The following is a 10,615-nucleotide window of genomic DNA, read 5'->3' as shown; positions in this document are numbered from 1 at the left end:
AAATAACTGGAAGTGTTTACACACTGTATTGGCAGAATTGTAGCCCATGGCTTTAAAGGGAAAATGCCACATGAATATGGAATTGACAAGGAGATGAAAAGGTCCCAGCAGTGTTAACAGTAGTATATAAAAAAATTACACATACAGGCAAAATTAATGGCTGATTTAACTTAAATGGGTTTAAAGGAAATTGAATTGTTTTGTTAAAAGATGCAATGCCTTCTGTCTCAATTGTTCCCTTTGGCCCAGCTTTCTGTGCTTTACATGTAGAAATTTCTCATTAACCCCTGCTTTGCATTCTTCACCTTTATTACAGACAATTTAAAATTGAATACCTACACAACTGACTTCCCAACCGTGTGGAATTAGTCCTTCTCTATTTTCCTTCTATATTTTCCCTCTAGATTTCCTTCACTTGATACTCAAGTATGATTTCCTTTCAGCATTCTGTGTATCAGCAGAAAAGGAGCGAGATTTTTGAGAGCAAAGCTTGCCTCCTGAGTAGTACATTGTTAATGTGTGAACTGAGAGTTAGGTTTGATATAACAAGATGCCAGTTTGCCATAGTTCCATTTTTAAGCTGGTAATGATTGGAATTTTTAAAAATCCCAAGCAGGTGAGAAAATAGTTTCATTCATAAATTGTAGGTTCACTGACACTATACGACTATTGGCAGTTCTTATTTATTGGAGCAATATACTTTGTAAATAATTAATCTCGGTATGTGGACATTGCACTTCATTATATTTTTCTAGATTGACAACATTGTTCATTTGTAGTCATTTATCTGAGAAGTCCACAATACACCACAATGGATTTAAAATGTCTAATTTTAACTCACTGTGATATATTGTGGATATCTCAAATGACCCTATTAGTGGAGAAATGTAAACAGTAGGTCATTCAGCCTTTCCAGACAGGTTCAACATTCGATAAGATTAGTGCTGATCATCCCAATTCATTACCTTGTTTCTTCTTTCACCCAAAAGTACTTAATCTCTTTAGCCTTTAGAATTCTATCTACATTGAATGATGATTTAGCAATCTCTGAATGAATGAAGAACATTTTCTTCATCTCAATCCTAAATGAGATTGAGGATCATTGCCTTTAGTTTCAGCCTAGTCATCCATGTCAGCCCCTTTGCCTACCTGGCTGTCCTTTTGATACAATGTGTATCCTTGGACATTAAGCTCACAGCTACAATCTTCTTTCAGCCATGATTCATTCAGTGATGCTCACAATGACATACCTGCCAACTTGTAACTGTGCTACAAGTTCATCTTCCTTATTCTGTATACTGTGTGTATTCAAATACAACAGTCCTGTGTTCACTCTTTTTGATTTTAGCACCCTTAACATTGCAGCTCATTTTCTTGTGTGCAATTTTGCATTATCATCAGCCTTTCCTTGCTGGCAGTCTCACTACACACTGCCTCTGTTTGTAAACCAACTATCTCATCCTCAGCACTATCACTCCGGTTCCCTTCCCCCATTCAAATTATTTTAAACCCTCCCAAACAGCCTTAGCAAACCTGCCCTCAAGGATATTGATTCCCTTCTGGTTCAATTGTAATCCGTCCCTTTTGTACATGTCATACCTTCTCCAAGATCCAGAAATTGGTACCCCTGGCTCCTGCACCAGTTCCTCAGCCGCACATTCATCTGCCAAATTAGCTTATTTTCAGCCTCATTGGTGTGTGGCACAGGCAGCAATCCAGAGATTACTACTCTGGAGGTCCTGTTTTTCAGCTTTCTACCAAGCCCTCTAAAATTTGTCTTCAGGACCTCCTCACCTTTCTTACCTATGTCATTGGTGCCAATATGTACCAAGACTTCTAGCTGTTCCCCCTCCCCTTTAAGAATGGTGTGGACCTAACCTGAGATAACCCTGACCCTGGCACCTGGGAGACAACATAGCATACCGGGTGTCTATCGTGCCCACAGAATCTCATCTCTTCTGAGCCATAGCATAAGGCTCAGTGGCAAAGACCTGATCACTGTGGCTTCCCCCTGTTAGGTATCCCCCCCCCCCCCAACAGTATTACAATAAGTAGTATACTTATTATTGAGAGGAATGGCCCTAGGAATACTCTGCACTGGCTGCCCATTTCCCATCTTTCTTCTAACAGTCAACCATTTACATTCCTCCTGAAACATCAGGATGACTACCTCCCTGTAGCTCCTTTCTATCACCACCTCATTCTCCCAGATGAGCCAAAGGTCTTCAAGCTGCAGTTCCAGTTCCTTAATACATTCTCTGAGGAGCTGCACCTAGTGTTGCTGGGGTTATCGAGATGGGAGGTCTTCCAGAATTCCTACAACTCGCCCACAGAACAAAACATTGCCCTGAAGCCATTCTCACTGTACTACTATGCCCTAACAGACTAGAAATAAAGAATTAGGAAGCAAATGAGGAACTTACCAGATGCGGTGCCTATAATAAGTATTCAGTCTCTTAGAAGTTTTCATGCTTTATTGTTTTACAATATTAAATCACAATGGATTTAATTTGACATTTTTGACACTGATCAACAGAATGTAACTCTTTCATGTCAAAGTGAAATAACTCTTTCTCTGCAAAGTGGTCTAAATTAATTACAAATATGAAAGAGAAGATAATTGATTGTGTAAGTATTCATTCCCTTCAAATTAGTATTTAGTAGATGCACCTTTGGCAACAAGTACAGATTTTAGTCTGTGGATTGGTTTCTATCAGCTTGCACATCTAGACACTGCAATTTTTCCCCTTTCTTCTTGACAAAGCTGCTCAAAAGAGGATCATGAGTGAGCAGCCCATTTCAAGTCCACCCATAAATTCTCAATTGGGTTGGAGTCTGGACTGACTTGACCACTTCTGGACATTAACTTTGTTGTCCTTGAGCCATCCTGTGTCGCTTTGGTCATTGTCTTGCTAGAAAACAAATCTTCACCCAGGTTGCAGTTCTCTTGCAGACTACAGTGGGTTTTCCCTCTAGGATTGCAGCATTCATTTTACCCCCTACCTTCACAAGCTTGCTAGGGCCTGCTGCAGTGATGCATCCCCACAGCATGATGCAGCCAGCACAATGCTTCACAGTCGGGATGGTGTGTTTTTGATGATGTATAGAGTTTGGCTTACATCAAACATAGTGTTTTGTTTGATGGCCAAAAAAAACTCAGTTTTGTTCTTATCAGGCCATAGAACCTTCTTCCAGCAGACTTTAGAGTCACCCACAGGCCTTCTGGTAACATCTAGCAGAGATTTCATGAGTTTTTTACAAAAATGGCTTTCACTTTGCCACTCTCCCATTAAACTGCGACTGTTAAAGTTACTGGGCAACAGTTGCTGTACGCACAGTCTCTCCCATCTCAGCCCCTGAAGCTTGTAGCTCCTCCAGAGTTGTCATAGCTCTCTTGGTGGCCTCCATCACTAGTCCCCTTCTTGCAAGGTCACTCAGTTTTTGGGTATGACTTGCTGTAGGCAGATTTGCAGCTGTGCCATATTCTTTCCATTTCTTGATGATTAACTGAACTCCAAGGACTAATCAGTGACTTGGAAATTCTCATGTAACCATCTCCTGACGTGTGCTTTTCAATAACCTTTTCGCAGAGTTGCTTGGAGTGCCCTTTTGTCTTTGTAGTGTAGTTTTTGCCGGGATACTGACTCACCAGCAGTTGGACCTTCTGGATGCAGGTGTATTTTTACTACAATCAATTGAAATACCTTGACTGCACACTGGTCTCCAAAAACAGATCTCTAACTTATTATGTGATTCCTAAAACCAGTTAGTTGCAGCAGAGATGCTTTGTTGTGTCACATTAAAGCGGGTGAATTTGTATGCAATCAACTATTTTGTGTTTTATATGTTTAATTAATTGAAATCTCTTGGTCGAGATCTGTTTTCACTTTGACATGAAAGAGTCTTTTTCTGTTGATCAGTGTCAGTAAGAGCCAAGTTAAATCCACTGTGATTCAATGTTGTAAAATAATAAAACATGACAACTTCAAGGGGTGTGAATACTTTTTCTAGGCACTGTACTTTGCTTGCCCAAGTTTACTCTCGCCAAAGCCTGATGAGCCAAAGCCACTCCGAACCCTGGTCCACTCAGGACAATCACTGCTCTGCTTGCGCTTGCATTATTTTTATTCACCCTTTCCAAAGATTCAACACTACTTTATTGGTCACAGCTCAACTCTGAAGAACTGCCGCAAAGTTCTGCCTTTTTAACCTTGAGTGAGAACCAGATTGAAAAGGTAGCTCTCTTCTTGTAATCCCGCTCAGTGATTGGTGGCAGTCCAACTCCTGCCCCTCTTGCAATCACATGTGACTAATAGCCACAATATCATAATTCCATGTGCAGATCCATGCCCTAAATTCATCCACTTTTTTGACAATACTTCTTGCATTAATCTATGCAGTTTAGAACATTAGTTCCATCATGCTTGATCTTTTGATCCCTGACTTTGTATGTACATAGTCTTAACATCTCTCTCCACAACCACTCCATTATCTGTTGTGCCACTCTAGTTCCCATCCCCCTGCTACTCTAGTTTAACCCACCCCCGTGCAGCTTTAGCAAACATTGCCATTAGGATACTAGTCCCCCTCCAGTTCTGATGCAAACCATCCCTTCATTCCTTCTATAGAAGTCCCACCTGCCCTGGAAGAGAGCCTGATTCTTACAGATGCCCCCCCCCCCCTTACAAAGGTAGAGCGTTCCTATGAAACCTTTCTTAAGCCAAAATGGTGTAAAGTGAAGAAACATTAATTTATATGGGAAACATTTTCGTAAAAGTGAAAATCCTCATAATGCAAAAACAGGTTACTAATATAGGTCTTTTGTAAAAGCTGTTACGTACCCCATAACTGGGTCACTTACCAGCAAAGATAGTGAAGTCCGTTGAAGTCTGATGGTACTATTTTTAACAGTATTTATTGATAAAAATACACAAAAAGAATATCAATGCAAACATACAGATAATATACATCGTCACTACTAAGTCAAAAAGCACGGGTATAATAATAATCACTAAGAAATAGCTCTGTCGTCTAGGGGATAATGTATTGTCCGATGGAAATATAAAAGTCACTCAAGTTCATGCAGGCTGCAGCCTTTAGTTGGAGTCAAGAGAGAGAGTTTAAAACTTGCCCATTCCTTTTATGATGTCAATACTTCAAGAGTTGTTGGGGCTGATTTCTCCTTTGTTTTAGCTAAAGCCGTTCTTCCATGGTAAGGCCCACCAATTCCGAGGCAAGTGGACAAGGACGCACGTGGGCTTTCCACCGGCTGTCGCTATTCCGCTGTTACAGGATTTCTAGCGTTTCTTCTGGTGCGTCTAAAGGGGCTGTTCCCCAGACCCTCTTTTATCCTGACTCACAGGGTCTCAGACGTCAATCAGGTCAGGATGATGCAATCCCTCAACCAACCCCCTCTGATCATTCCCTGAGGGCTTCCATGAAGTACAGTACTCAATACACAATTCTGTCTCCAAGAGACAATGGCCGTTATCCGTGGCTTTGTATCGCTGAGGGCCAGGACATTCCAAACGTCTCTGTCCCATTTCCTGGGTCTCCTGGCCTGAATTAATAGCGATCTTGCGATTCTCAAAAAGGAGGGGGCTACTTTGTACCCTTCGAGTTGGGGCACAGGAGTAACAAAGCGAAGTGGCATAAAGCAGGTACACCTGTAATCCAAAAATCTGAAGCCTTTCCTCCTGCATGAACTCACCTACATGTTAAACTGTATGATCTTCTTGTTTATGGCTTCACTGGCACTTGGCACGAGTAGCAATCCTGAGATCTCAGTGCTGGAGGTTCTGTCCTTTGACTTAGCACCTAACTCCCTGAACTCACTTTGTAGGGCCTCATCACCCATCCTACCCATGTCATTGGTACCGACATTAATCCATGACCTCTGGCTGCTCACTGTCCCACTTTGTGGACTTGATCTGAGATGTTCCAGAATCTGACACCCAGCAGCCAATGAGCCATGTGGGATTCTCATTCTTGTTCACAGGAACCTCCTTTCTGTTTCTCTATCCAGTGAATCTCCTATCACTGCAGCTTGTCTCTTCTCTCACTTTCTGAGCCATGCAGCCAGACTCAATGCTGGAGACCTGACAGTTGTGACTTTCCTCTGCAAGATTATTTTTCCACGCCCATCCCAACTGTATCAGAAGCTGTATACCTGTTGTTAAGAGGAATGATCACAATTGTATTCAGCACTGGCTGTCTAGCGGCTATCCCCCTCCTGAAAGTTACTCAGTTACCTGTATCCTGCATCTTGGGTATACTGTAACTATCTCCATGTATGTTCTGTCTATCAACCCTTCAGCCTCCTGAATTATCTGGAGTTCATCTATTTGCAGCTCCAACTCCTTTACATGGTCTGTTAGAAGCTGCAGCTGGATGCACGTCTTGCAGTTGTAGTTGTCCGGGACCCTGGAGGTCTCCCTGCCTTCCCACATCCTGATAGCAACTATCCTGCCTGGCATCCCCTCTACTCTAAGTGTGCAAAAAAAAATCTTGTGGCCCATGCCTCTGTAATGATCAGACCAAAACTATTCAACTGTACAGGAGATATGGTAATATGCGTACAAGAGCAACAAGGTAACTTAAGCCTAGTTTATTATCATAAAATAGCACAATAAACCACACAAAATATTATGTAAATAAAATTAAGATTTCAGGGCACACAATTCGTAATCACCACTTGATTGTTGCTGTTGCCAGGGGAACTCTGAATTCCGACACACTCATGAAACCATCCCTGGGCCTGAGGCACTGATTACAATTTCTGCTCTGGGTGAAGTCCAACATAACCAGGACAAGCAGCTCAATATCTTTACAAGCTTCACAAGGCAGAGTCCCAGAAAGAGAAATGCTTTGTTCTCATAACATTAACTCAACCTGATTCCTTTCATTCAAACAACATGTGTTCATTAACGCAGTGTTCAGCATACCCTTAGAAATCAGATACCTCAGTGGTCACTCCTCATCCAATGTTTTGGACACAGCATTCCTTTAGACTCACAAAATAACATTAATATTACATATAAGCAATAACTCTGAATCCAAAAAGAGAATCCATCAAGCCAGTTTATAGATATTTGCAGTTTAATAGTTCTGAGATTAAGAAAGAATCCAACTGTTATCAGCAAACATTCTACAGACATGAACAGTGTTTACACTCTACAAACATTACTCACTAACACCCATACAGACCCCACATGCTAAGGGTTCAGAAAGAGTTAGATTGCAATTATGAGCTGTTCAGACCTTTTACAAAATTTTATATGATACAGTTGCTCCTTGATAAGTCTAAGCCTCAACTTCCCACTCTAACACTGGCCCACTTACACAATGGCCACCCTGCTTAAACCTATCTTCTTTTCAAAGGTTCAATGGTATAATTTAATGTCAGAGAAATGTATACAATATACATCCTGAAATGCTTTTTCTTTGCAAACATCCACGAAAACAGAGAAGTGCCCCAAAGAATAGACGAAAGTTAAACGTAAGAACCCCAAATTCCACCCCCCCCGTTCCCCTGCCTCCTGCTCGTAAGTGGCAGTGAGCAACAATTCCCCCTCCCCCACCAGCAAAAAAGCAAACATTGGCACTGCCACCGAGCACTCAAGCGTGAGCAAAGCAACAGCAAAGACACAGACTTGCAGTCACCCCCAAAGACCACGTTTCATCTGGCCTTCGACATACCACAGTTTCTCTCCCTAATAAGGGAAAAAGAGGTGTCTCTATTTTCCCAGCGAGCAGGGAGACATAACAAACAACTCGCTGGTTTACAATGTTAAAAGTCTACGTCGCTTTTTTTGAGCTTTGTGCCTGAAGATCACAAAGATCTCGTGTCTTCAGGCACACGGCAGTAGATTTTCCGACTCCCTGATGACACATCTTTCATCTCCACTGTACCTGTTCCCAGGATGAGGCTTTTCTTTCCAGGATATCAGAGATGTCCTCTATTTTCAATGCAAGAGGTTTTCCTTCCTGCATTATTGATGCTGCCCTCACCCACATCTCCCACATTTCCGAAACATCTGTGCTCACTCCATCTTCCCGCCCCTTAACAAGGACAATCTACCTCTTGTCCTCATCTACCACCCCATGGTACATCCAACACATTATTCTTTGCAACTTCTGCCATCCTCAATGGGGTCCTACCAACAAACACCCCCTCCCCACTTTCCACTTTCTGCAGGGAATGCTCCCTCCATGATTCCATTGTCCATTTGTCCCCCTCCACCCCAACAAATCTCCCTCCTGACACTTATCCCCGCTACACCTGCCCATTCACCTCCACAAACGGTCTTCCCAGGTGAGGTAACACATCACTTGCAAATCTGTTGGGGTTCTCTATCCAGTGCTCCGAATGTAGCCTCCTCTTTATTGGTGAGACCCAACTGGACAACCACTTTATCAAGCACCTGCAAAAAGCAGCATTTCCCAGTAGCCAACCATTTTAATTCTAATCGCTATTCCCATTCTGACACGTCAGTCCATGGCCTCCTATCCTGTCACTATGAGGCCACTCTCAAGTTGGAGGAACCGCACCTCATATTCCATCTAGCTTGCCTTTAACCTGGTAGCATGAATACTGATTTCTCCGAATTCTGGTAATTTTTTTCTCCCTTCCCTTTCTCATCTATTTTTTCAGCTATTTCTTTGATTAGCCTTTTCCCATTACTCTTCCTCCATCCCAAACCAATCCGTTAGTATGCCTTCACTGAGTTCTAAACTATACCCAGCCCTCAAATTCCCTATTTTTCAAGTCAGTTCTATTTGTCTCCTCCTTGGATTCAATCATCCATGTTTAAAATTGTTACCTTATTGCACATACCTTTATTTTCCTGTTTAATCCCGCCATTATCAGAATTTTTTGGAGAATTTTTATATAACTCCCACTAACATTACCTGATCATTAGTATTTCTTGGATCTCCCCATGCAGATCCCACACCATCAGAGATAATATCCCTCCTCTTTATTATGTTAATCTCTTTAACCAGTAACAGTGCCTTACCTTCATCAGAATCAGAATCAGCTTTACTATCCCTGACTTATGTCATGAAATTTGTTGTGGCAGCAATACAGTGCAATACATAAATAACTTAAAAAGTACAGTAAGAAATACATAATAAAATTAAATAATTGGTACAAAATGAGAGCAAGAATAGTGAGGTAGTGTTCATTGGTTGGTTCATTATCCATTCAGAAGTCTGATGGCAGAGGGGAAAGAACCTTCATTTTGCCTGTCCTACCAAGATAAAGATCATCCATCAATTTATTTCCCGTCTTGGTTCCCCTGCAGAAATGTCCACATCCTATCAATTATATCAGACTGTTTTTGTCTATTTGCAGGAGTATTTCAATTGCTTATTGTGAATAAATTGTGTTAAGACAGAAAGCGTTTAGGCATGTCTAATATGTTTCATACCCTTAGCATTATTTTGCACTGTGGCCCTGTTTGTTTTCAGCCTTGATAGCTCTGCCATCCACTTTTCCCTTCCTGTCCTTTGTTTCAATCCTTATTTCCTTTTTGTCTGTCACCCAATATAGTTTCCCATACCCCTAGTTTTAGTTTAAGCCATCTCCAAAGTCACTAGCAAACACTCCTCCAAGGACACGAGCCCTTGTCCTGTTCCATTGCAGCATGTCCAGCTTGTTTAGGTGTAACTTACCCCAGAAGCAGTTCCAGTCGCTAAGGGTGCTGAGAGTTCCTTTGACACCTTTCCATTTCACATTTATTCATCTGACTTATCATTAGAATTTTCTCTCTGATATTAGTTGTAATCTCAAGATGACGAAACTGAGGTCCTGCTGTTTTAATTTGTATCATTGGTATTAATGTACACAATGACAATTGGCTGTTCATTCTTCCTTTCACAAGAATAATCCATAGTCACACTGAACTTTCCTTGGCCTTGGCACCAGGAAGGTATGGTGCCATATTGGTGACATGCTTACAGCAGCAGCAGGAACACCTTCCCACCGCCTTGAAGAATGAATTGCCTTTCACTGCAGCATTTCCACTCTTTGCTCCCCTTCCATGCAGTAGTGCTACCCATAGTTCTATGAACTATTGTTAACTTCTGATAAGCTCAACAATATTCAAAACAATATGCCCACAGGAACTCTCTGCAATTGCTTGCTATCTTCTGTTGTTGTAAATGGTCACTCCTGATCTGAAGTGTGACCACATCACTAATCATGCTATGCACATACATCTCAGCATTGTGGATTGTTCTTCTTTTGCCCACTACACCGCTGGCATTCAGGGCAGCAATGACAGCATTCACAGCTTCCTTCACCATATCAGTAGCTTCCTCTTGGTTTACTGTCAGTCACGCAAGTCCCAGGTGGAGACTCAAGAATACCGTCACACATGGATGTAGAAGGATTCTTCATTGCTGTTTCTGCAACAATTTTGTTTAACCAGTTAGAGTTGTTAATACTGAGCTGAACCCCCCCCCCCCAGCCCAAAACCTGGAGGGTCAGTGGACCACTCTTTTGACCTGTTTGGCACAGGTGACCCTACCAAAGCCCTGACTCAAGTGAGCATAGCTCTCTGGGTCATTGAGGCATGCAAGCTTCCAAAACATGACGTATAAAGTGCTAAAG

This window comes from Hypanus sabinus, chromosome 9, assembly GCF_030144855.1.
Source record: "Hypanus sabinus isolate sHypSab1 chromosome 9, sHypSab1.hap1, whole genome shotgun sequence".
Lineage (NCBI taxonomy): Eukaryota > Metazoa > Chordata > Chondrichthyes > Myliobatiformes > Dasyatidae > Hypanus > Hypanus sabinus.
Note: the sequence above shows the minus strand (reverse complement) of the source record.